The following is a 26125-nucleotide window of genomic DNA, read 5'->3' as shown; positions in this document are numbered from 1 at the left end:
CAATAATTAAGAGGTCAGTTCCAACAAAGGCTGTGCGAGGTCAGCTGTTGCTGGGTTGGGAATTAATATATAGCCAGTCAGCTACACAGGCTGGCAAGATAGAAATGAAAACATCAATGAGCATCCAGCCTGCTGTTGATAAGGCGTTTTTTTGTATTATTTTGTATGTTACAGGAAAGGCTGTTGGAAAAGTTTTTAAAAAGTCTGCAATAACTGTGTCTTCCGCAAAATAAATCAACATCTTGATTTCACATCGAGCTCTTCTCACCAGTGTGTTCATCAGTTCTCCTACCACAAGATTGGGGATGTACACATGAAGGTACACATGAAGAACAAAATACCCAGTTTATAGGACAAGGGGATGTATTGTTATAGCTTCTGGGTTATGTTATCATAGATACTAGATATAGACTAAATGTTGGGTGTCGTGGGTGAGCCCCAGACCGTAAGGATGTGGAGTCTGTTTATGGGAATGATCCGCATCACTGAACCTGAAGAGCATCTACCCAACATTTGTAATAGCAGCATTCCAAAGTACCAGCATATTTAAAGAAGAAAATACACTGGGTGGGTTGCTCTTCAGAGAATAGGGCTATCCTTTGCATCCATGACTGTTGATTCTACTGAGAAACCAAAGGGGAACACTTCAATATGGGCACCTCAGCATCTGTTTGTTGTTCTTTAGCTACCACATCCACCTTCAAGAAAAGTATGCCATGCAACGTTGACAGAATGAAAGACTGTGCGCAAAAAGGCAATGGTTGTGTACTTTGTATACTTCAAATGGTGGCTCTCAACTTGTGCCATACTTGATAGGCCCCACGAGAAATGTGTTCAAAAGTGATGAGCACACTCACCTTTCCCTCACCTTCATACCATCATTTTTCCTCATTACACCCAGGTATGAGGAAATTGGATGACTGCATTGACAAGGTTGACAGCTTCTCTCCATGTAGCTGGCATCTGTGTTTGTACTGGAGAATGGCCTTTTGTCCCAAACAGGGACGCCCTTCTGCATGTCTTGCAGTATTGCCTCTAAACCCAAGGCATCAAAGGGAGCAGTATTGCGCACATGTCACTGTTGTGCCATTGTGAACAATTAGTCCACTTTTCTGCCATCACCAACATTTTCCTTTTTATGGTGTAGTGCAACTCTTTAAGCGTGTATACTAATGTATTGGTGATGGTACTGAACTAGTCACCCACAGGTCATGAGTTCATAATTCCAACGTGGCAAATTGTGGAAGGGCATTCAATAAATGTTGTCATTTGTGGACTTACACCAGAAAAAAGTGATAATCATAATTTCTTAAAAACTCATCTGGTTCACTGATGTCCTTCAGGATAGAGTAACTAACACTCCCACCTGGTTTCATTTACATGGTACTCCAGTCCCACACTGTGTCATTGACTCTTAGGCCGCGATTTCCCCAACCTCGGCAGCAAGATCAGATCAGCCGTGATCTTATTAAATGGCGGAGCAGACTCGAGGGGCCAAATGACCCACTCCTGCTCCTATTTTTCATGTACTTATATTCTTATTCCTGCTACTACTAATAATTTACAGTGTTTCATAACACTATTACTGATACTAATAATAATGTACAGTGTTTATTAATAACACTACTACTTAAATGACTCCCTTCGCGTTTGTTATATATGTAAACTTGCATTTATTCTGTACAGCCACCAGAGGGCTCGTCCCCTGGAGCCCCAAGGGATCCCACAATCCCTTAGGAGCACAGATATTTAAGGAAGCCTCACAGGTTGGAGAGGCACTCTGGAGACCTGCAATAAAAGACTAAGGTCACACTTTACTTTCAGCTCATAGTGTTCAGTCTGACTCTTTTTCCATACATAACAACTGGCGATGAGATACAGATAGCGAACACAAAGATGCAGAGAACAGTGGGTATCCTGGAGAAATTTTCAGAGGGAGATGATTGGGAAACTTGTGGAGCGACTCGAGCAATACTGCATGGCCAACGAGCTAGATGGGGAAGAGAATGCTGCCAAACGAAGGGCGAACCTCCTCACTGTCTGTGGGGCACCAACGTATGGCTTCATGAAGAATCTGCTCACTCCAGCGAAACCCACGGAGAAACCGTACGATGATTTATGCACACTGGTCCGAGAGCATTTGAATCTGAAGTAAAGCGTTCTGATGGCGAGGTACCGGTATTACACCTACAAAAGGTCTGAAGGCCAGGAAGTGGCGAGTTATGTCGCCAAGCTAAGACGCCTTGCAGGACATTGCGAATTTGAAGGACATTTGGAGAACATGCTCAGAGACTTTTTTGTACTTGGCATTGGCCACGAAACCATACTTCGCAAACTTTTGACTGTAGAGACCCCAACCTTGAGTAAGGCCATAGCGATGGCCCAGGCGTTCATTGCCACCAGTGACAATACGAAGCAAATCTCTCAGCACACAAGTGCTGCTACAAGTACTGTGAACAAAGTGATGTTATTTTCGAATTGTAATGTACAGGGCAGGTCGCACATATCTGCAGCTGCACGTCCGTAGATGTCTCGGAGTCCACCATCAAGGGTAATGAATGCAAGGCCATTAACACCTTGCTGGCGCTGCGGGGGTGATCATCATTTCCATTCATGCCGATTCAAAGGATATGTTTGCAAGGGCTGTGGAACAATGGGATACCTCCAACGAGTGTGCAGGTGTGCTGCTAAGCCTGTTAAACCTGCAAACCACCATGTTGCAGAGGAGGATCACGACGAAACAGAGCCTCAGATAGAGGAGGCAAAGGTATATGGGGTACACACATTCACCACGAATTGTCCCCCGATAATGCTGAATGTTGAACTCGGCCTTTTGGCTAAGATCATGCGCAACTGACCTGACAGGGGAGTAGCCACCATGACCTCCGGGTGGTTCTCCCTGGATCAGGAAGGTATATGCTTGCTTTTTTGGAAACAGGAGGTGGGTGGGGTGGCTTGACCCATCCACCTCCACGGAGGTGTGTGGGGGACCTGACCCATCCACCTCCATGGCACGAACCTGGTATTGCAGTACTTCCAGGAACGGTGCAGTGGCTCTAGGCCTTTTGGCTAAGAGCATTGGCGCAGAGTGATCCTTGGCGTGTGCAAGGTGACCTCTGGCGTTTGTGATTTGACAAAGAATTGGAACGATTGGCTACGAATTAAAAAAAAAAAAAAAAAAATGCTGAATGTTGAACTAAATGGACTCCCAGTGTCAATGGAGCTGAACACAGGCGCAAGCCAATCCATCATGGGCAAAAAGACTTTTGAAAGGTTGTGGTGCAACAAGGCCTCAAGGCCAGTCTTAACTCCAATTCGCACAAAACTAAGAACTTACAAAAAAGAACCGATTCCTGTAATCGGCAGTACTACCGTAAAAGTCTCCTACGATGGAGCGATGCACAAGCTACCACTCTGGGTGGTACCGGGCGATGGTCCCACGCTGCTTGGCAGCAGCTGGCTAGGAAAGATAAGCTGGAACTGGGATGACATCTGAGCGCTATTGCCCGCTGATGACACTTCGTGTGCCCAGATCTTAAACAAATTTCCTTCATTGTTCGAACCAGGCATCGGGAAATTCCAAGGAACAAAAGTGCAGATCCATCTAATTCCGGGGGCGCGACCCATTCATCACAAGGCGAGAGCAGTATCGTACATGATGAGAGAAAGTGTAGAGATCGAGCTAGACTGGCTACAAACAGAGGGCATCATCTCACCGATCGAGTTCAGCAGTGGGCCAGTCCTATTGTCCCAGTCCTCAAGGGAGACGGCACCGTCAGAATCTGTGGGGATTACAAAGTAACTATCAATCGTTTCTCCCTGCAGGCCCAATACCCACTACCAAAAGCCAACGACTTCTTTGCAACGCTGGCGGGAGGAAAAACGTTCACGAAGCTGGATCTGACCTCAGCCTACATGACGCAGGAACTGGAGGAATCATCAAAGGCCCTCACCTGCCTCAACACGCACAAAGGTCTTTTTGTTTATAACAGATGCCCGTTTGGAATCCGATCAGCGGCGGCGATATTCCAGAGAAACATGGAAAGTTTACTGAAGTCGGTCCCGCACACCGTGGTCTTCCAGGACGACATCTTGGTCACAGATCGGAACACAGTCGAGCACCTGCAGAACCTGGAAGAGGTTCTTATTCGACTCAACCACGTGTGGCTCAAGCTAAAACGCTTGAAGTGTGTTTTCCTGGCGCCTGAAGTGGAGTTCTTGGGAAGGAAGATTGCGGCGGACGGCATCAGGCCCACCAACGCGAAAACGGAAGCAATCAAGAACGCACCGAGGCCACAGAACGTGACGGAGCTGCGGTCATTTCTGGGACTCCTGAATTACTTTGGTAAATTCTTACCAGGTATCAGCACACAGCTAGAACCACTACATGTCTTACTATGAAAAGGGGGCGAATGGGTTTGGGACAAAAGCCAAGAAAATGCCTTTGTAAAAGCGAGAAAATTGTTATGCTCAAACAAATTGCTTGTGTTGTATGATCCATGTAAGCGTTTGGTACTAGCATGTGATGCGTCGTCATATGGCGTCGGGTGCGTATTGCAACAAGCTAATGATTTCGGGAAACTACAACCGGTTGCTTATCCATCCAGGAGTTTGTCTAAGGCCGAAAGAGCGGACAGCATGATTGAAAAAGAAGCGTTAGCGTGTGTCGATGGGGTAAAGAAAATGCATCATTACGATGCCTGGGTGGGTACTGTGGAGGTCATTGATGAAGGTGTCTCTGCCCTTCTTGGGGAGCACTACTCGATTGCCCCACAAAAGGCAGTTTGCCTGTATAGACATTTCATCTTTGCGCCGCTGGAACGGCTTTATCTTTTCCTGCATTTACACTGGGACACTGGACCAGCTCCCGTGAAGCACACAGCTTTTGACTAAAATTTGAATTGGAATCTGACCATAAGCCACTTATATCCCTGTTTTCCGAGAGTAAAGGAATAAATAACAATGCATCGGCCCGCATCCAGAGATGGGCGCTCACGTTGTCCGCAAACAACTATGCCATCCGCCACAGGCCAGGCACAGAAAACTGCATCGATGCTCTCAGTCGGCTGCCATTGCCCACCACGGGGGTGGAAATGGCGCAGCCCACAGATCTAGCCATCATTATAGAAACATAGAAACATAGAAAATAGGTGCAGGAGTAGGCCATTCGGCCCTTCGAGCCTGCACCGCCATTCAATGAGTTCATGGCTGAACTTGCAACTTCAGTACCCCATTCCTGCTTTCTCACCATACCCCTTGATCCCCCTAATAGTAAGGACTTCATCTAACTCCTTTTTAGTGAATTGGCCTCAACAACTTTCTGTGATAGAGAATTCCACAGGTTCACCACTCTCTGGGTGAAGAAGTTTCTCCTCATCTCGGTCCTAAATGGCTTACCCCTTATCCTTAGACCTTGTCCCCTGGTTCTGGACTTCCCCAACATTGGGAACATTCTTCCTGCATCTAACCTATCTAAACCCATCAGAATTTTAAACGTTTCTATGAGGTCCCCTCTCATTCTTCTGAACTCCAGTGAATACAAGCCCAGTTGATCCAGTCTTTCTTGATAGGTCAGTCCTGCCATCCAGGGAATCAGTCTGGTGAACCTTCGCTGCACTCCCTCAATAGCAAGAATGTCCTTCCTCAAGTTAGGAGACCCAAACTGTGCACAATACTCCAGGTGTGGCCTCACCAAGGCCCTGTACAACTGTAGCAACACCTCCCTGCCCCTGTACTCAAATCCCCTCGCTATGAAGGCCAACATGCCATTTGCTTTCTTAACCGCCTGCTGTACCTGCATGCCAACCTTCAATGACTGATGTACCATGACACCCAGGTCTCGTTGCACCTCCCCTTTTCCTAATCTGTCACCATTCAGATAATAGTCTGTCTCTCTGTTTTTACCACCAAAGTGGATAACCTCACATTTATCCACATTATACTTCATCTGCCATTCATTTGCCCACTCACCTAACCTATCCAAGTCGCTCTGCAGCCTCATAGCATCCTCCTCGCAGCTCACACTGCCACCCAACTTAGTGTCATCCGCAAATTTGGAGATACTACATTTAATCCCCTTGTCTAAATCATTAATGTACAGTGTAAACAGCTGGGGCCCCAGCACAGAACCTTGCGGTACCCCACTACTCACCGCCTGCCATTCTGAAAACAGCTGGGGCCCCAGCACAGAACCTTGCGGTACCCCACTACTCACCGCCTGCCATTCTGAAAAGTACCCATTTACTCCTACTCTTTGCTTCCTGTCTGACAACCATTTCTCAATCCATGTCAGCACACTACCCCCAATCCCATGTGCTTTAACTTTGCACATTAATCTCTTGTCTGGGACCTTGTCGAAAGCCTTCTGAAAGTCCAAATATACCACATCAACTGGTTCTCCGTTGTCCACTCTACTGGAAACATCCTCAAAAAATTCCAGAAGATTTGTCAAGCATGATTTCCCTTTCACAAATCCATGCTGACTTGGACCTATCATGTGACCTCTTTCCAAATGCACTGCTATGACATCCTTAATAATTGATTCCATCATTTTACCCACTACCAATGTCAGGCTGACCGGTCTATAATTCCCTGTTTTCTCTCTCCCTCCTTTTTTAAAAAGTGGGGTTACATTGGCTACCCTCCACTCGATAGGAACTGATCCAGAGTCAATGGAATGTTGGAAAATGACTGTCAATGCATCCGCTATTTCCAAGGCCACCTCCTTAAGTACTCTGGGATGCAGTCCATCAGGCCCTGGGGATTTATCGGCTTTCAATCTCATCAATTTCCCCAACACAATTTCCCGACTAATAAGGATTTCCCTCAGTTCCTCTTCCTTACTAGACCCTCTGACCCCTTTTATATCCAGAAGGTTGTTTGTGTCCTCCTTAGTGAATACCGAACCAAAGTACTTGTTCAATTGGTCCGCCATTTCTTTGTTCCCCGTTATGACTTCCCCTGATTTTGACTGCAGGGGACCTACGTTTGTCTTTACCAACCTTTTTCTCTTTACATATCTATAGAAACTTTTGCAATCCGTCTTAATGTTCCCTGCAAGCTTCTTCTCGTACTCCATTTTCCCTGCCCTAATCAAACCCTTTGTCCTCCTCTGCTGAGTTCTAAATATCTCCCAGTCCCCGGGTTCGCTGCTATTTCTGGCCAATTTGTATGCCACTTCCTTGGCTTTAATACTATCCCTGATTTCCCTTGATAGCCACGGTTGAGCCACCTTCCCTTTTTTATTTTTACGCCAGACAGGGATGTACAATTGTTGTAGTTCATCCATGCAGTCTCTAAATGTCTGCCATTGCCCATCCACAGTCAACCCCTTAAGTATCATTCGCCAATCTATCCTAGCCAATTCACTCCTCATACCTTCAAAGTTAGCCTTCTTTAAGTTCTGGACCATGGTCTCTGAATTAACTGTTTCATTCTCCATCCTAATGCAGAATTCCATCATATTATGGTCACTCTTCCCCAAGGGGCCTCGCACAACGAGATTGCTAATTAATCCTCTCTCATTACACAACACCCAGTCTAAGATGGCCTCCCCGACATAAGTTGGTTCCTCGACATATTGGTCTAGAAAACCATCCCTTATGCACTCCAGGAAATCCTCCTCCACCGTATTGCTTCTAGTTTGGTTAGCCCAATCTATGTGCATATTAAAGTCACCCATTTTAACTGCTGCACCTTTATTGCATGCACCCCTAATTTCCTGTTTGATGCCCTCCCCAACATCACTACTACTGTTTGGAGGTCTGTACACAACTCCACTAACGTTTTTTGCCCTTTGGTGTTCTGCAGCTCTACCCATATAGATTCCATATCATCCAAGCTGATGTCCTTCCTAACTAATGCATTAATCTCCTCCTTAACCAGCAATGCTACCCCACCTCCTTTTCCTTTTATTCTATCCTTCCTGAATGTTGAATACTCCTGGATGTTGAGTTCCCAGCCCTGATCATCCTGGAGCCACATCTCTGTAATCCCAATCACATCATATTTGTTAACATCTATTTGCACAGTTAATTCATCCACCCTATTACGGATACTCCTTGTATTAAGACACAAAGCCTTCAGGCTTGTTTTTTTAACACCCTTTGTCCTTTTAGAATTTTGCTGTACAGTGGCCCTTTTTGTTCATTGCCTTGTGTTTCTCTGCCCTCCACTTTTCCTCATCTCCTTTCTGTCTTTTGCTTTTGCCTCCTTTTTGTTTCCCTCTGTCTCCCTGCATTGGTTCCCATCCCCCTGCCATATTAGTTTAACTCCTCCCCAACAGCACTAGCAAACACTTTCCTCTTAGGACATTGGTTCCGGTCCTGCCCAGGTGCAGACCGTCCGGTTTGTACTGCTCCCACCTCCCCCAGAACTGGTTCCAATGCCCCAGGAATTTGAATCCCTCTCTGCTGCACCACTGCTCAAGCCACGTATTCATCTGCGCTATCCTGCGATTCCTACTCTGACTAGCACGTGGCACTGGTAGCAATCCCGAGATTACTACTTTTGAGGTCCTACTTTTTAATTTAGCTCCTAGCTCCTTAAATTCGTTTCGTAGGACCTCATCCCTTTTTTTACCAATGTCGTTGGTACCAATGTGCACCATGACAACTGGCTGTTCTCCCTCCCTTTTTAGAATGTCCTGCACCCGCTCAGAGACATCCTTGACCCTTGCACCCGGGAGGCAACATACCATCCTGGAGTCTCGGTTGCTGCCGCAGAAATGCCTATCTATTCCCCTTATAATTGAATCCCCTATCACTATCGCTCTCCCACTCTTTTTCCTGCCCTCCTGTGCAACAGAGCCAGCCACGGTGCCATGAACTTGGCTGCTGCTGCCCTCCCCTGATGAGTCATCCCCCTCAACAGTACCCAAAGCAGTGTATCTGTTTTGCAGGGGGATGACCACAGGAGACCCCTGCACTACCTTCCTTGCACTGCTCTTCCTGCTGGTCTTCCATTCCCGATCTGGCTGTGGACCCTTTCCCTGCAGTACGACCAACTCGCTACACGTGCTACTCACGTCATTCTCAGCATCGTGGATGCTCCAGAGTGAATCCACCCTCAGCTCCAACTCCGCAACGCGGTCCGTCAGGAGCTGGAGGCGGATACACTTCCCGCACACGTAGTCGTCAGGAACACTGGTGTCGTCCCTGAGTTCCCACATGGTACAGGAGGAGCATAACACATGACCGAGCTGTCCTGCCATGACTTAACCCTTAGATAAGCAACAACAATGCTAAAGTTTATTCACTGTTATAGAAGAGGAAAAGGAAAAACTACTCACCAATCTCCAGCCAATCACTTACCCCCTTGGCTGTGACGCACCTTTCTGTTTCTTTCTACTTCTTTTTTGCCTTCTCCCTGTAGCTGCACAAGTCACGCCTTTTATAGGCCTCTCCACGCACCTCTCACCGACGCTGGGCCCCGGACTCCCTGCTGTGCCTTTTATAGGCCTCACCAACGAACCTCCTCGACGCTGCTCCCTAATGCCGCCAACGCTGGGCCCCGGACTCCCTGCTGTGCCTTTTATAGGCCTAACTAACGGACCTCCTCAACGCTGCTCCCGACTGCCGCCGACGCTAGGTCCCGGACTCCCTACTGTGCCTTTTATAGGCCTCACGAACGGACCTCCTCGATGCTGCTCCCTACTGCCGCCGACGCTGGGCCCCGGACTCCCTGCTGTGCCTTTTATAGGCCTCACGAACGGACCTCCGACGCTGCTCCCGACTGCCGCCGATGCTGGGTCCCGGACTCCCTGCTGTGCCTTTTATAGGCCTCACCAATGGATCTCCTCGACGCTGCTCCCGACTGCCGCCGATGCTGGGCCCCGGACTCCCTGCTGTGCCTTTTATAGGCCTCACCAATGGATCTCCTCGACGCTGCTCCTGACTGCCGCCGACGCTGGGCCCCGGACTCCCTGCTGTGCCTTTTATAGGCCTCACAAACGGACCTCCGACGCTGCTCCTGACTGCCGCCGACGCTGGGCCCCGGACTCCCTACTGTGCCTTTTATAGGCCTCACCAACGGACTTCCTCGACGCTGCTCCTGACTGCCGCCGACGCTGGGCCCCGGACTCCCTGCTGTGCCTTTTATAGGCCTCACAAACGGACCTCCTCGACGCTGCTCCCGACTGCCACCTACGCTGGGCCCCGGACTCCCTGCTGTGCCTTTTATAGGCCTCACCAACGGACCTCCTCGATGCTGCTCCCTACTGCCGCCGACGCTGGGCCCCGGACTCCCTACTGTGCCTTTTATAGGCCTCACGAACGGACCTCCGACGCTGCTCCTGACTGCCGCCGACGCTGGGTCCCGGACTCCCTGCTGTGCCTTTTATAGGCCTCACGAACGGACCTCCGACGCTGCTCCTGACTGCCGCCGATGCTGGGTCCCGGACTCCCTGCTGTGCCTTTTATAGGCCTCACCAATGGATCTCCTCGACGCTGCTCCCGACTGCCGCCGATGCTGGGCCCCGGACTCCCTGCTGTGCCTTTTATAGGCCTCACCAATGGATCTCCTCGACGCTGCTCCCGACTGCCGCCGACGCTGGGCCCCGGACTCCCTACTGTGCCTTTTATAGGCCTCACCAACGGACCTCCTCGACGCTGCTCCTGACTGCCGCCGACGCTGGGCCCCGGACTCCCTGCTGTGCCTTTTATAGGCCTCACAAACGGACCTACTCGACGCTGCTCCTGACTGCCGCCGACGCTGGGCCCCGGAATCCCTGCTGTGCCTTTTATAGGCCTCACCAACGGACCTCCTCGACGCTGCTCCTGACTGCCGCCGACGTTGGGCCCCGGACTCCCTGCTGTGCCTTTTATAGGCCTCACCAACGGACCTCCTCGACGCTGCTCCTGACTGCCGCCGATGCTGGGCCCCGGACTCCCTGCTGTGCCTTTTATAGGCCTCACCAACGGATCTCCTCGACGCTGCTCCCGACTGCCGCCGACGCTGGGCCCCGGACTCACTGCTGTGCCTTTTATAGGCCTCACCAACGGACCTCCGACGCTGCTCCCGACTGCCGCCGACGCTGGGCCCCGGACTCCCTGCTGTGCCTTTTATAGGCCTCACCAACGGACCTCCTCGACGCTGCTCCTGACTGCCGCCGACGGAAGTTATGGAAGCATTTGAGAGTGAGCAATCACCCGTCACTGCCAGGCAGATCAAAACCTGGACAAGCGAGGACCCCTTATTATCTCTAGTCAAATGCTGTGTACTTCACAGGAGCTGGTCCAGTGTCCCAGTGGAAATGCAGGAAGAGATAAAGCCGTTCCAGCAGCGCAAAGATGAAATGTCTATACAGGCAGACTGCCTTCTGTGGGGCAATTGAGTAGTGGTCCCCAAGAAAGGCAGAGACACCTTCATCAATGACCTCCACAGAATCCACCCAGGCAGTGTAATGATGAAACCGCTAGCCAGATCCCAAGTGTGGTGGCCCGGTATCGATGCGGACTTAGAGTCCTGCGTTTACAGATGTAATACATGCTTGCAGTTAAGCAATGTACCCAGGGAGGCGCCGCTAAGTTTATGGTTTTGGTCCTCCAAACCGTGGTCTACGGTACACGTCGACTATACAGGCCCGTTCTTGGGTAAAATGTTCCTTGTGGTTGTAGACGCGTACTCCAAGTGGATTGAATGTGAGATAATGTCGGCTAACACGTCCACTGCCACTACTGAAAACCTGCGGGCCATGTTTGCCACTCACGGCTTACCCGATGTCCTGGTGAGCGACAACGGGCCATGTTTTACCAGTGCTGAGTTCAAAGAATTCATGACCCATAACGGGATCAAACATGTTACCTCTGCCCCGTTTAAACCAGCGTCCAATGGTCAGGCAGAGAGCAGTGCAAACCATCAAGCAAGGCTTGAAGAGAGTAACTGAAGGCTCACTGCAGACTCGCCTATCCTGAGTCCTGCTTAGCTACCGCACGAGACCACACTCGCTCACTGGGATCCCACCTGCTGAACTGCTCATGAAAAGAGCACTTAAGACAAGCCTCTTGTTAGTTCACCCTGATCTACATGAACAGGTAGAGAGCAGGCGACTTCAACAAAGTGCATACCATGATAGCGCAAATGTGTCATGCGAGATTGAAGTCAATGTTCCTGTATTTGTATTAAATTATGGACAAGGTCCCAAGTGGCTTTCCGGCACTGTCGTGGCCAAAGAGGGTGTTTTGGGTCCAACTTTCAAATGGACTCATTCACCGGAAACACTTGAACCAAATGAAACTCAGATTCACAGACTACCCTGAGCAACCCACCTTGGACCCTACCTTTTTTGATCTTCCAACACACACACCAGTGGCCACTGACACCACGGTTGACCACGAAACAGAACCCATCATCCACAGTAGCCCTGCAGGGCCCAACATTAGGGGGTTCAAGGGGTATGGTGAGAAAGCAGGAATGGGGTACTGAAGTTGCATGTTCAGCCATGAATTCATTGAATGGCGGTGCAGGCTAGAAGGGCCGAATGGCCTACTCCTGCACCTATTTTCTATGTTTCTAACACACCAAGCAGCCCAGCAACGCCAGCTGCACGGCAGCCCAGCGAGGGCCCAACAAATGATTCAACAACACCGGCTTTCACACCGAGGTGATCAACCAGGGCAAGAAGGGTGCCAGATCGACTCACATTGTAAATAATTACACTATTGACTTTGGGGGGAATGTTGTTATATATGTGGACTTGTATTTGCTCTGTACAGCCACCAGAGGGCTCATTCCCCGGAGTCCCAAGGGATCCGGATATAAAAGGGGTCGGAGGGTCTAGTAAGAAGGAGGAACTGAGGGAAATCCTTATTAGTCGGGAAATTGTGTTGGGGAAATTGATGGGATTGAAGGCCGATAAATCCCCAGGCCCTGATGGACTGCATCCCAGAGTACTTAAGGAGGTGGCCTTGGAAATAGTGGATGCATTGACAGTCATTTTCCAACATTCCATTGACTCTGGATCAGTTCCTATGGAGTGAAGGGTAGCCAATGTAACCCCACTTTTTAAAAAAGGAGGGAGAGAGAAAACAGGGAATTACAGACCGGTCAGCCTGACATCGGTAGTGGGTAAAATGATGGAATCAATTATTAAGGATGTCATCGCAGTGCATTTGGAAAGAGGTAATATGATAGGTCCAAGTCAGCATGGATTTGTGAAAGGGAAATCATGCTTGACAAATCTTCTGGAATTTTTTGAGGATGTTTCCAGTAGAGTGGACAAGGGAGAACCAGTCGATGTGGTATATTTGGACTTTCAGAAGGCTTTCGACAAGGTCCCACACAAGAGATTAATGTGCAAAGTTAAAGCACATGGGATTGGGGGTAGTGTGCTGACATGGATTGAGAACTGGTTGTCAGACAGGAAGCAAAGAGTAGGAGTAAATGGGGACTTTTCAGAATGGCAGGCAGTGACTAGTGGGGTACCGCAAGGTTCTGTGCTGGGGCCCCAGCTGTTTACACTGTACATTAATGATTTAGACAAGGGGATTAAATGTAGTATCTCCAAATTTGCGGATGACACTAAGTTGGGTGGCAGTGTGAGCTGCAAGGAGGATTCTATGAGGCTGCAGAGCGACTTGGATAGGTTAGGTGAGTGGGCAAATGCATGGCAGATGAAGTATAATGTGGATAAATGTGAGGTTATCCACTTTGGTGGTAAAAACAGAGAGACAGACTATTATCTGAATGGTGACAGATTAGGAAAAGGAGAGGTGCAACGAGACCTGGGTGTCATGGTACATCAGTCATTGAAGGTTGGCATGCAGGTACAGCAGGCGGTTAAGAAAGCAAATGGCATGTTGGCCTTCATAGCGAGGGGATTTGAGTACAAGGGCAGGGAGGTGTTGCTACAATTGTACAGGGCCTTGGTGAGGCCACACCTGGAGTATTGTGTACAGTTTTGGTCTCCTAACCTGAGGAAGGACATTCTTGCTATTGAGGGAGTGCAGCGAAGGTTCACCAGACTGATTCCCGGGATGGCGGGACTGACCTATCAAGAAAGACTGGATCAACTGGGCTTTATTCACTGGAGTTCAGAAGAATGAGAGGGGACTTCATAGAAACGTTTAAAATTCTGACGGGTTTAGACAGGTTAGATGCAGGAAGAATGTTCCCAATGTTGGGGAAGTCCAGAACCAGGGGACACAGTCTAAGGATAAGGGGGAAGCCATTTAGGACTGAGATGAGGAGGAATTTCTTCACCCAGAGAGTGGTGAACCTGTGGAATTCTCTACCACAGAAAGTTGTTGAGGCCAATTCACTAAATATATTCAAAAAGGAGTTAGATGAAGTCCTTACTACTAGGGGAATCAAGGGGTATGGTGAGAAAGCAGGAATGGGGTACTGAAGTTGCATGTTCAGCCATGAACTCATTGAATGGCGGTGCAGGCTAGAAGGGCCGAATGGCCTACTCCTGCACCTATTTTCTATGTTTCTATGTTTCTATCGCATAATCCCTTGGGAGCACAGGTATTTAAGGAGGCTTCACAGCTTGGCGAGGCACTCTGGAGACCTGCAATAAAAGACTAAGGTCACACTTTACTTTGAGCTCACAGTGTTCAGTCTGACTCTTTCGCCATGCACTACAGATGGGATGACAGGAATGTTGTGAGGTGTTATTGAGAGAGATGAAGAGATGAAGAATTGTATTCAGCGTAGCTTCTCTAGTGAGGTCATTGAACCTCTTTCTATATTGAACCCAGCTCCTGGGAGTGATGCTACTGGCACTGACCCTATCAGCCGCCTCCTTCCAGAACTACTTCATTGTGGCTGAGGATGCTCTTGCGACTTCTAAGGAACAGCTGCCTCGACTTGGCTTCACTTCTTCCACTAGGACCTCCAGGGAAGCATCTGAAAAATGAAGAGGGGCAGGCAGCCTTTATACTCACCTGTGCTGCCACAATCTTTTCCATCACTCTGCAAGCAAAAATCAAAGCATGGAATGCCTCGGGGGGTGCGCTGATAATTGCCTATATCATCTGGACGGGTGCCTGATTCCCGACGCAACCAGGTTGACAGCCCATTAGTCAAATAGAAATGAAACCTGGAGTTAAAATTCATATCAACAATGTTATGGCGGCTTGCCGCTTGTCCAGCCGCACCTGGCTGATTTGTGCCCCATCGGGGCTGACATCTCTGCTAATTGTTACTATCAGCCCCATCTTCACACCCAACTCTTGAAGAATCAAATCATAGGTGTATCCAACTGTCCAGCCTTTCCTAAGGAGTTTATTGTTTTAAAGGTCCTAATCCTTTTCTCACCACTTATATTCCATGCTCAACTGTCTGCCCATTTTAATGATTTAAAAATATAGCTTTGTTTCTATTTTTAGACATCTGCCTTTCCAGATGACATTTAAAACTGCACATTCTGCATTATTCAAATTTCATCTTTTAAACCTTTCAGTAAGCACCACCACTAAATTACTGTAACAGCTACAAGAAATATCTCCCATCTCGCATCTTAAAATTCAAGATGGTAGCAGACATCAGTCAGTCTAAAGTATCAATAATGATTCATTTGATCACGTGATTAAATCAGGTCAGTGGGTTGCATATCTAATACATGCACAACTTTAAGGACTGAGTTTGAGCATGGTTGATTGTTAGCTGTAGATATGTAAACATTTGGGGCAGCTGCATTATATACTTGTTCTTGTTTGCTTCCTGATAATGCCTGTCAAATTCCATATTTGCTCGTAATATTGTTTTTGTAATGTGCATAAAACATGGTCTGTGGAGTAAAATAGGTAAATGGAGTTGTGGTACAGATCAGCCATCATCTAATTGAATTGGGGAATAGGCTCAAGGGGCTTAATGGACTACCCCTGTTCCTATGTTCCTATGATTTAAAGGGGGGAAATTGCCCCCTCTTTAAGGCACGTCACCAAGTTAAAGCCTTTTCGACCAGGGGCAGGCGGCGGGGCCGACCCATCCGCAATTGTCCCGGGGGCGGCGGGAATGGGTTTCCACCGCGTCCCGTGTAAACGCCCCACCCGGTGCACCAACCCCTTACTGCCCGGCGGTAACTCCTTTTCTGCCCCGCGGGGGAAATTGACATGATCAGCGCAGCAGTGATGGACACTGCCCTGCTCCTGGCTCGAACCCGCCCCGCTACCGCCTCAAACTGCACCCCAAAGCGCCGAATTTTCCGGCTCTTCCCCCTGACTCCCGTCGGATGCTAAATCTTCGGATAAATCGAAGTGCCCTCCTCAATTTCCCGCTGAGGGCACTTTCGGCCCCAATAAGTTTTGGTGCAAGAGAAAATGACACACAATGCCTGTGAGAAGCAGACCACTGGAGGCGACATCCCTAACCTGAAACATCTCACAACCTATGAGGAGAAAGCCAAAGAGCTCATAGGGAGGCACTCTGCCCTTGCGGTGGAATATGGCATGGTTAGGGGCATATTACTGGTGCCAGGTTAGTGACTGAACACCCACAGTGTCACTTTGGCATCCATGTGAATAACCACACAGCCACAAGCTTCCATCCTCTTCTCTATTTCCTTAATCTGAAGAGAGTAATGATAATGAGGCCGGGCCTTCAAAATGGAACTTCTGTTGGCATTATCAGGATCTGCCAGTCGGCCACCTGATAGTTAAACTCTTTCTACTTCAGTACATTTAGACCACCTATCCTTGGTGCATTTCTAATAACATATAGAAGCATAAGGAATAATTTTAAATTTGCCTAGCCAGCGGAAACTGGGCAGGAGGGCAGTTAAAATCACCCACAGAACGTATCCATCGAGGTCTTGCTGTCTTCCCAAAAGTTCCGATTTTAACCTGCTCTTCTGAGCAGGTGGCAAGGATACGTGTCGGAAACGGTAGAGTTGATCTTTAAATATGCAGAACAGGCTCCAACGATGTTATCGGGGCCCGACTGTTATTTTAATCAGGGTTTGCGCAGAGAACCCATTGCGACTTTCTGCCAGGTGAGGCCAGGAGTCAAGGAAGCAGGAAGCACGGCACCATTTCAATAATTGTCCATAATCAATCCTTCCTTCATACTCTATTCTACATACGTCCACAGGCACCGACACACAAACAGACCAACAACATCTGCAACAATCCAGCTCTTTGCCTAAGGTAGCTGATAGTTCTTCTAACAGTTACCTCTTTGTGATTAAATAGATGTGGGAAGAAACCTGCTGCACTGCCCTCCCAGGAAAAGACACCAGGAACCTCACCTAGCATCTACTTCACACTCGGGCAAGTGCCATTATTATCCATTCTGGGGAATGTAGCTTGTGAGATTGAGGACAGCACACTGGATAATTCACCGTGCACATGTGAGCAGGAACAGATGGAGATAGTGGAGGAAGAAGCGGCAGCATCATGACAGAAGGTGAAATCACCTTCATCTACAGCTGCAGACACCAGATATCCTAATCTGCAGAGTCCAGTTTTTAAAAGAAGATGCTTTCAGATCATCGGAGGTTATTGGAGTCATTGAGGCATGCTCCCAGGAGCTTTGGGCACATGCTAACTAGTGTGGAGGACTGTATATCTGCATATATGGGTGCTCAGGCACAGCAGGGAAAGCATGCAGTCAGCATTGGAAGAAATGGCAGCTCCAGGGCCAGCTGGACACGACAGAGGCTGCTATACAAGGCCAGGAGCATATTGTTCCCTTGATTGGGCAGGATAGCAGATGAGCTTGTCCAAATGAGGTGACAGAATGTCCAGCTTCAGCAATATCATTGCTGCTATGGTGTCTGCTCACCCAGAGGTTAGCGTGCACAGTATTATGGAAGCCGGGAGCAGGAGCTAGACAGAGTTGCCAATCAGTGTTTCTTCGGAGAGAAGGTTTCAGAACATCCAGTGGGGCAGATGTGTATATCCAGTCAAGGGCAGTGGTAACCTTGACTGGCACTGGCTACTCCCTGCCTGCCCTGAAGTGTGGCTTCAGATCCTCCTGAAACAGGCCATATAGTTGTCACACTGTCTCCCTGGGAAGATGAACCCTTCAAAGGCAGTGCTGATCTATAGGTTTAGGAACATCCAGTGGGGCAAATATATTCTCCAAGAGGGTATGTGCCCTTCTCCCCTCAGCCCCCCTACCATCCTGTTGCATCCTGTTCATCCTTCTCCCAATTTTACCGAGGGAATTATAGGTCTCAAAACACTCCCCAAATCTTCCAACAATCAGTTTAACACAATGGACTCCTTCTGTAATTTTCAGAGAAATGGTTACCAAAGTGTCCTCATTGTAGCCTCACCTTTCAAAATGGCTACTAGTGAAATGCAGCATTACCACCCTTTGTGCCCACTTTTTAATGGGGCAACCTGCACTTGACCTGAGATAACCAAAGAAGAGGAGAGCTGAATGTCGACTGAACTGACATCATATGACCCCTATTATAATGTTTCAGGTGCTACTAATTTCAATCCAGGTGCAGTGCTAGAGGATATCTGCAGGCAACAGAATCAGGACACAAATCTTGAATTACAGGTCTGCACTTATTTTTCCTCTACATAGTGCCCTAAAAATTGGCACAATTTAGAAACCACAGAGAGGAAAATCAGCTCTACGATTTTCATTACATGGTGAATTTTGTATATTGAATTATGAAACTACAGATTATCTCATCACTTTCATTTTTTTCATTTATAAAAAATTTAAGCTTCATCAAAGATATTAATTCCCACACATGATTGCAGTGAAAATTACCTTTTGCAACTGCAGACAAGGATTTCTTTTGTGTTATTCCTGATCCTCTAACTTGCATTCAGATTGAGTAACAAAAGTTTGTAGTAAAAGGTCTCTTATACAGCAGCAATGTCTACTAGAAATCCAGCATTCATTTCTTATTCTAGACAGGTATTGGTGCAGTGGTGACATGTGATTATATATTCAAGGTGAGAAGCTAACAATCACGAAAAGTTCTTCATTGGTTAAAGTGTGGTTCTTGATGTTTTACTGAACACATCACTTATTGATGTCACGCTTTTCTGTGGCTCGTCAATGCATCAGTTGTTGCATAAGCTGTGTTGTATTACTCTGCATTTGCAGCTGACAGAATCTCAAAGACAAAGAGTCCTTCTAGGGGAAGTCAATGTGAACAAGATCGCCTTCTCTCTGCAGTATACTGTGTGGGTGAGAGGGTGTTGCTAATTCCATTGTAGATTACATCATTTATCATTGCTGGGAAGAGCCCACAGTGACGCAGTTCTATTTCAGAAGGTAAAGATCTGTACTCATTTCAAAATCATGTTAATTTCCAGAATTCCTTTTTCATATTAGTTCCCTACTTATATCAATTTAAGATCAGTATTAAATATTTAAAATCAGCTTAACATTCTTTCATGTGTATACAGGATTGATTTGAAAGTGTTTCTGTTCATAGTTTACACTACTTTTTCATCAGTGGTGCCATCTTTAAAATATCTATGATTCTTAGTTTAAAGCCCTTTACAGTCCAAGATATTTCTTGCACATTCATTATATTTTAGCATGGGTACACCACACCTAGTCCCCATGCTTATACTTTGTCATTTTTTTATTCAATCTCCTATCTCTTAATATGAACGCAGTGGAGTTTCTTTAACATCCAGTCTGATAAGATTAAGGACTCAATTTTCCCCAATTATCAGTGCCGTTTTTTTGGCATGCACCGGTTTTTTTACATCTCCAAGTTGCCCCAAAGTTTCTGTGCTAGCGTAATTCACTTAGGTAGGATTTTTTAGGCTACGATTTTTTTTACCTCATTGGGGGCGTAACCTGCCACCCGCACCAATTCCGGCCATTTAAGCAAGTTTGGCCAGGTCCGATTTACTTCAATTTTTCTTAGGCCGGCTCTGGAAAAACCTTCCGGGCAGTTAACAAAATCGGCATAGGTAAGAGAATCAGCGCAGCAGATGTAGTTCCACGGCCGGGACAGCAGCAGCAGAGAGGGAGAGAGAGGGGGAGAAGAGTGGGGGAGAGGAGAGGCCTTTTGGCCAGGGTTAGCAGCGGCACCCAGCACTAGGAGCCTTTCAGCCAGGGTTAGGAGCGGCACTCAGCATCGGGAGGGGAGGGTAGCCTTTCGGCCAGGGTTAGCAGTGGCACCGTGAGGATGGAAGCTTTTCGATCTGGGTTAGCAGTGGCACCAGGCACTGGGTGGAGGGAGGCCTTTCGGCCAGGGTTAGTAGCAGCACCGGAAGTGGGGGAGGGGTGGATAGACTTTTGACAAACTCTTTAATAATTTAATGCTAGTAAGCTGCTGCAATGTGCAAGGTACTTGTGCAGATTGCTGTGAGCTGGCCAGAATGTGTTGTATGTTTCACTTTCCAGCCTCAGCCCGCAGTGTGTCCCTCGTTACCCTGGCAACCCGATCTTTTTGGCGCAGATTTTAGGCTCCACCTCCAAAGCTAAAGGACAGGTCATGCAGGGAAAGTTGGATGATTTTTTCTTTCGCGTGGTTGGGCCTCAAAAAAATGGGCGTAACTTTTCAAGTACGCCAAAAAACGACATTGGGGAAAATTGAGCCCGAAGTTCTGGTGAATTCTCATATGTAAAACTATTCATTTTACAACAATAATTAATTTATATAAAGGGCAACTTTATGAAGTGAAATCTCTCTTAAAATGGCATTCAAGTCACAATTTCAGTCTAGAATCATTTAAAAACCAAGGCTCTAAAATTCCAGAGGGATTTTACCAATTTCCTGCCATAATGCTAACAGAAGAGTTGCACTGTCACCCTGCAGGTTGCACTGGACTCCCAATAGAGTTATGGCACGAGGCCAATAGAACCCCTGCAGAGTTTTTGGGCTCAAATGTTTGGCTCTCCTGATGGTTCATTGGGTAAATACCTGAAAAACTGTCAAGATCCCAGGTTTGATCTTTGATCTCAGTCGGGGTAGCAGTAGAGACATGACAATCACCCTCATTGTCTTCAGTCTAGAGAAATTCAGCAAGAATTCCCAGTCCTGATTGCTATCCAGTGATCTATAGACATCAAATAAGGACATGATCAGACTCAACTATGATGCCCATCATTTTGAATAGCTTGCTTAATACGTTCTGGTCAGGGGGCTCGCACATGCTTTCACCTCAACCAGCTGCATCTTACGCTGGACACATGATAATCATTTGGGAACCGTTTAACCTTTTTCAAACAATCACAATGCAGCCTGTGAAGAAAATGGCTGGAGGGCCAGATCCAGGCTGCCCTCAGTTGCTGAGTTCTGGGCTTGGTATCGTCCAGGACCAGTATACAAAAGAATGCTGCTTTCTGAGCTGCTTTCTATAATCGTAAGGAGGCTCAGAATCAGAGGCTGAGACTTTCTACCTCAGACATTCCTGGACCTTCACTTGGAACCCGTCATATGGTTGACACAGGTGATACTAAATTTACTGGCCAACCAAAAGGTGGATGTGGGGACCACCTGCCAGTCCAGGCCATTTTTCTTTTACTTACTAAAATGGCTTCTTTTGTCGGGGGCAGCTGGGGGCAACTAAACTTTAATTCTGAGGGGGATAACCCTCCAGCCTAACTACCTACACTGGACTTTCTGGCACGGCTGTAATAGTGGGCACCCCAGATATATCCTGAGCAGCATGGGTTTGAGCCCAAAAACTCTGCAGGGGCTCTATTGGTCTCGCGCCATAACTCTAGTGGGGAGTCCAGTGCAACCTGCAAGGTGACAGTGCAACTCTTATGTTGGCATTATGGCAGGAGATTGGTAAAATCCCTTTATTTAACTACCATTTAACTAATGGTAGTTAAATAAAGGGACTGTTCCCTGGACCCACATATTTTGGCAGGATTAACAGTGGAGGCCTGGGATGGACGAATCTTGGCGCTTATGCTTTATATAGGTGGACAGTAATAATATTACATTTGGGAACACACCATTGTAAAATGCAGCCACCGTACCTCCTTCCAGCCTGATCGTGCCCCTCCTGAACTGGGCACTCCTCTCCCGATCCAATTACTTCCATTCCTCACTTACCTGAGGGCTACTGCTAGCATTTCAGCGGCCCGACCTTCGATCATGCATTGCCTTGTTATTCTCCACAGCTCGCCGGCTCAATGGAAATGAGGTCCAAGGCCCAAAATTGGGAGCACCTCAGGCACAGCGTGCCTCCCTCCAGCTAGGTCCGTGTAGAGCAAACCTTCCTTGGCTTCATGTCTGGGCTGCAACTAACCTGATGAAACATTTGATAAAAATAGAAAAGTTATATTTTTCAGTACTAATGGGCCATAATTTGCAGTAGCAAGTTTGCCATTAGTTAGACCTGCCCTCGCATGTTTAGGTTTTTACATTTTTTGCATGGCAAGTTGCTAAAGGTGCGAGCTGATAATATCGCAGCGAGGGACACTGGGCATCTGGGACCTGAGTTAACAGGGCAAGCAACTGTGTATCTCTTTAACCAGTGAGATTGAAGAATTGTGAAATTAACAGCACAAAGACTGAGAAGGATGTCTAGATTATTGTGGGTGAATTCAATGGGGTGAATTCAGTATCAAATCAGATACAGCAAGAGAAATAAAGAGAGGGACAGACTGGATTAAGAGAGAGAGAAAAAACAGACAGAAAGGAAAAGTAAACCATTTGACCAGAAACTTAACTGGACCAGCCACATAAATACTGCAGCAACAAGAGCAGGTCAGAGGCTGGGTAATCACCTCCTGATTCCCCAAAGCCTTTCCACAAGGCAGGAGTGTGATAGCATATTCTCCACTTGTCTGGATGAATGCAACTCCAACAACACTCAAGAAGCTCGACACCATCCAGGACAAAGCAGCCCAACTGCTTGGCACCCCATCCACCACCTTAAACATTCATTCCCTGCACCACCCTATGCACCGTGGCTGCAGTGTGTACCATCTACAAGATGCACTGCAGCAACTTGCCACAGCTTCATTCCAAACATCTACCACCTAGAAAGATAAGGGCAGCCGGCACATGGAAACACCATCTCCTGCAAGTTCCCCTCCAAATTACACACTATCCTGACTTGGAAATATATTGCCGTTCCTTCATCGTCACTGGGTCAAAATCCTGGAACTCCCTCCCTAACAGCACTGTGGGAGTACCTTCACCACACAGACTGCAGCGATTCAAGAAGGTGGCTCAGCACCATCTTCTCAAGGAAAAATAGGGATCAGCAATAAATGCTGGCCTTGCCAACAACGCCCACATCCCAGGAACGAGACTTCATGCTTTTAATAGCTAATTTTCAGTGCCAGAGAGGTTGACTGGCAGTAATTAAAACTTATCACATGGTTCATACTTATACTGAAATGGACAAGACTTAACTTTCTGTGGCGAGTTTAGCTTGTATCTACCGTGCAAATACAACAACTTCACGCCATTCAAGGTATTTCAATGGTACAGATGCTGACAGATGCTGTTTCTGCATAGCTAATGGCAGAGCGGCGCAACTCGGACAGAAACCTTTGCATATTTGAGTTTAACTGATCATCTGCCCCTTGCCTGAAGTTGCTGTGACATTTGCGCATAAATGTTGGCGAGCGCCATTAGTCTTTCTGTGATTTTGACAGAAAATTGTAGCCCTATATCTCTAACCTTGATTAGCATAACATCCATACCAAATAAAAACGTGAAGCAGGATCAGTACTTGCAGTAAGGTATTTGCACTCAATAGTAAAAGCTTGGAACTCCTGGAATTCAATTTTATGCAAAACAGGGATATTCATTGATTTCTCCTATCATTTTCACTTTGGTAATTAATGCATTAATTGCAATTAACTCAACAGAATTCTGCAACTGGATACCATTTCCACAGTTTCATAATTGATGAATAACTTACATCTTATAAAATTGGCAACTGGCATTCGTTAAAAAAAAAGTTGCTGAACACTTGCAGGAGGATAGAAAAAAAAATCACAATTTTACATAAGGCTGATGAGAGATCTTTGAAAAAAGAAACCTCTCTGCTGAGAGCTATTGGTAGACAGATGACCTTGTGTATTATTTGTTAGTATGACTCGGGCAATTTTCAGAACAGTGCTTTATCAAGATCAGAGGCAGAAATTCCTGTAGAATTATGAATATAAATGGCCTCTACACAAATAATGCTCAGTGGGCAAAACTGGTAGAACAGTAACAATAATAGAAATTCTACACATTTGAACGTTCTAATTCTGTTTCAGGCTTGCACGGAGATTATTTTTTACGTAAAATTATGTAAATGAAGGTGAGTCACACATGTTATGACCACATGCTTTTCATTGGGTTCACCTATTTTTCAATAAAATCTTTGGATTAATTGTTTAATTGATTTATGCTTTGCATTAGAGACACAGTTCTCTCAGTAAAAAGAGTCACAAAGCCTGAGTGATTGCAATTGGTCCACATTTAGCACAGACCATGTCAAAAGGTTTTCACTCCTTTCCCAGCCCATTGTTTGAATTGAAATGTTATTACAGAGTCAGTTCCTAGTTGCTATCGAAGATGTTGAATTTCACATTTTTAAAATGTTTGCATGATAATTATTTCAAGCATACTTCATGCAAAGAATAGCTTGAACTTAGAAAACATTATTGATTAGACAGAAACTAAAAATAGCAGCATGAGAGTATTATTGACCATTGCTGTCTGAGGTATTTTGCGCAAATCTGTATAAAGGATTATTATGCTGGTGATGTGAACAAAACCTATTATACGTAACTGAATTAACATGTAATGTACAATCTTTGGCACCATAGCGCTTCTGCATATTAGGTGCTGGCTTCTCATATTATGGGCACAATGCCTGAGACTTTTTAAGGGGCCAATGTACAATTTGCATTACAGCCCAACCCAGAAATATTTGAACATTCTTGCCTGTTGTGTGCTAGGGTCATTAAGCCCCCAATTTTATATTAATTAAGGGATGTCTCTATAATGTGTTTGCAATACCTGAAAAGTACTTCAAATGTTCAGCGCCTATATAAAATATGAATTGCTTGGGATGCATATTCCCTTCAGTTGGGTCCTTACAGTTAAAGGTTCATTTCTATTTTTCAAGTTTCTGCTTGGCTGCTTGTCATTCACTACTTCAGTGCTATGTTGCTGGGGAGAAAGAAAATTAGTGAAACTTATTAAAGCCTTACTGACATTCCTTAAAGCTACACTGTATCTGTTTGTGCCCTTTTCCACAGGGAACAATCACTGTGCTGCTTTGAGAAGTACCTTGTGGGCATACTTCTCCATTTGCAAGTTCTGGAGGAAGAGGAAGAGTAGGATCACAAGAAAGATGTATTTCCATCTTCAAGACAAAATAAAGCTGGTCTCATGGCTACTTTAATTAACCAGCCATATATTTCTGCATATGGATGGAGCAGCTGTCTGTTAATATAGCATGGAGGTACTATTAAAAAGTTACTAAAGCTGCACACAAAACACTCCAGAACCACACACAATATGGATTTTAAAGACTGTACAATGCTTGCCACAAATCTTCTTGTGCCACACATTTTTATTGCAAATTAGTCGTGTGACATGAATACACCTGCAAGTTATTTTCAAACTGTTTTGCTGTGGGATCATAAGAGCCTAAGGGAATTTCATAATCAGAGCCAGGGAAGTGACAAATCTCATTATTTTCATTTGCCCTCATTGACTAATCGTGTTTCTTCTGTATGATTATTTTAACGAATGCCTCCTGCATCCCTGCTGCATTTAAATAATTAATTTTACATTTAATTTATAAGCATAGTCTGAGACTCTTACGTTAAATACAATGACAATTGCACAGTTATGTTTTTTTCACATATATCTCATTATTCATTCAGGATATGTTTGTGTAAATCAGGCTCAAATTTAAATCAATTTTTAAAAGTTTTTCCTTGTTTAAGTATACCAGTAATATGATATACCAATTGTGTCATGGAGTGATTGTGCATAGGTTTGTGACCACAGTTCTCCATTGTTTGAGTTTTTGATCTCAACTGATGAAACAGAAGGAATTCTTAAGTGGACAGGAGGCATTTTCCTACATGGATGATCATTGGATGATCCCTTCTCAGCCACTGTTAAACTCTTCCTGGAAACCAGTTCCAGAATTCTATTTACTGAGAGCTGATAAGAATTTGCCTGTATGTCCTTTCCCCTAAGCAAAGATAGTTGGCACAAGAGGGCCTTAAAAAACAGAGATAACCCAAGCCATATAGATCAAGTTTGATCCACAGT

General features: G+C 46.3%; 1 long non-coding RNA gene across 1 annotated transcript; it reads left to right on the top strand.

The window, feature by feature from the left end:
- Positions 1 to 283: 283 nt before the first annotated feature.
- LOC139275744 (uncharacterized) lies at positions 284 to 25172 on the top strand. The gene is made up of 3 exons (XR_011595746.1): positions 284 to 319; positions 24106 to 24149; positions 25096 to 25172. It is a non-coding gene; the product is annotated as an uncharacterized lncRNA (long non-coding RNA).
- The last annotated feature ends 953 nt before the right edge of the window (positions 25173 to 26125 follow it).

This window comes from Pristiophorus japonicus, chromosome 11 (assembly GCF_044704955.1).
Source record: "Pristiophorus japonicus isolate sPriJap1 chromosome 11, sPriJap1.hap1, whole genome shotgun sequence".
In the NCBI taxonomy this organism is placed as follows: domain Eukaryota; kingdom Metazoa; phylum Chordata; class Chondrichthyes; family Pristiophoridae; genus Pristiophorus; species Pristiophorus japonicus.
Note: the sequence above shows the minus strand (reverse complement) of the source record. Positions and strands in the feature narration are given on the sequence as shown.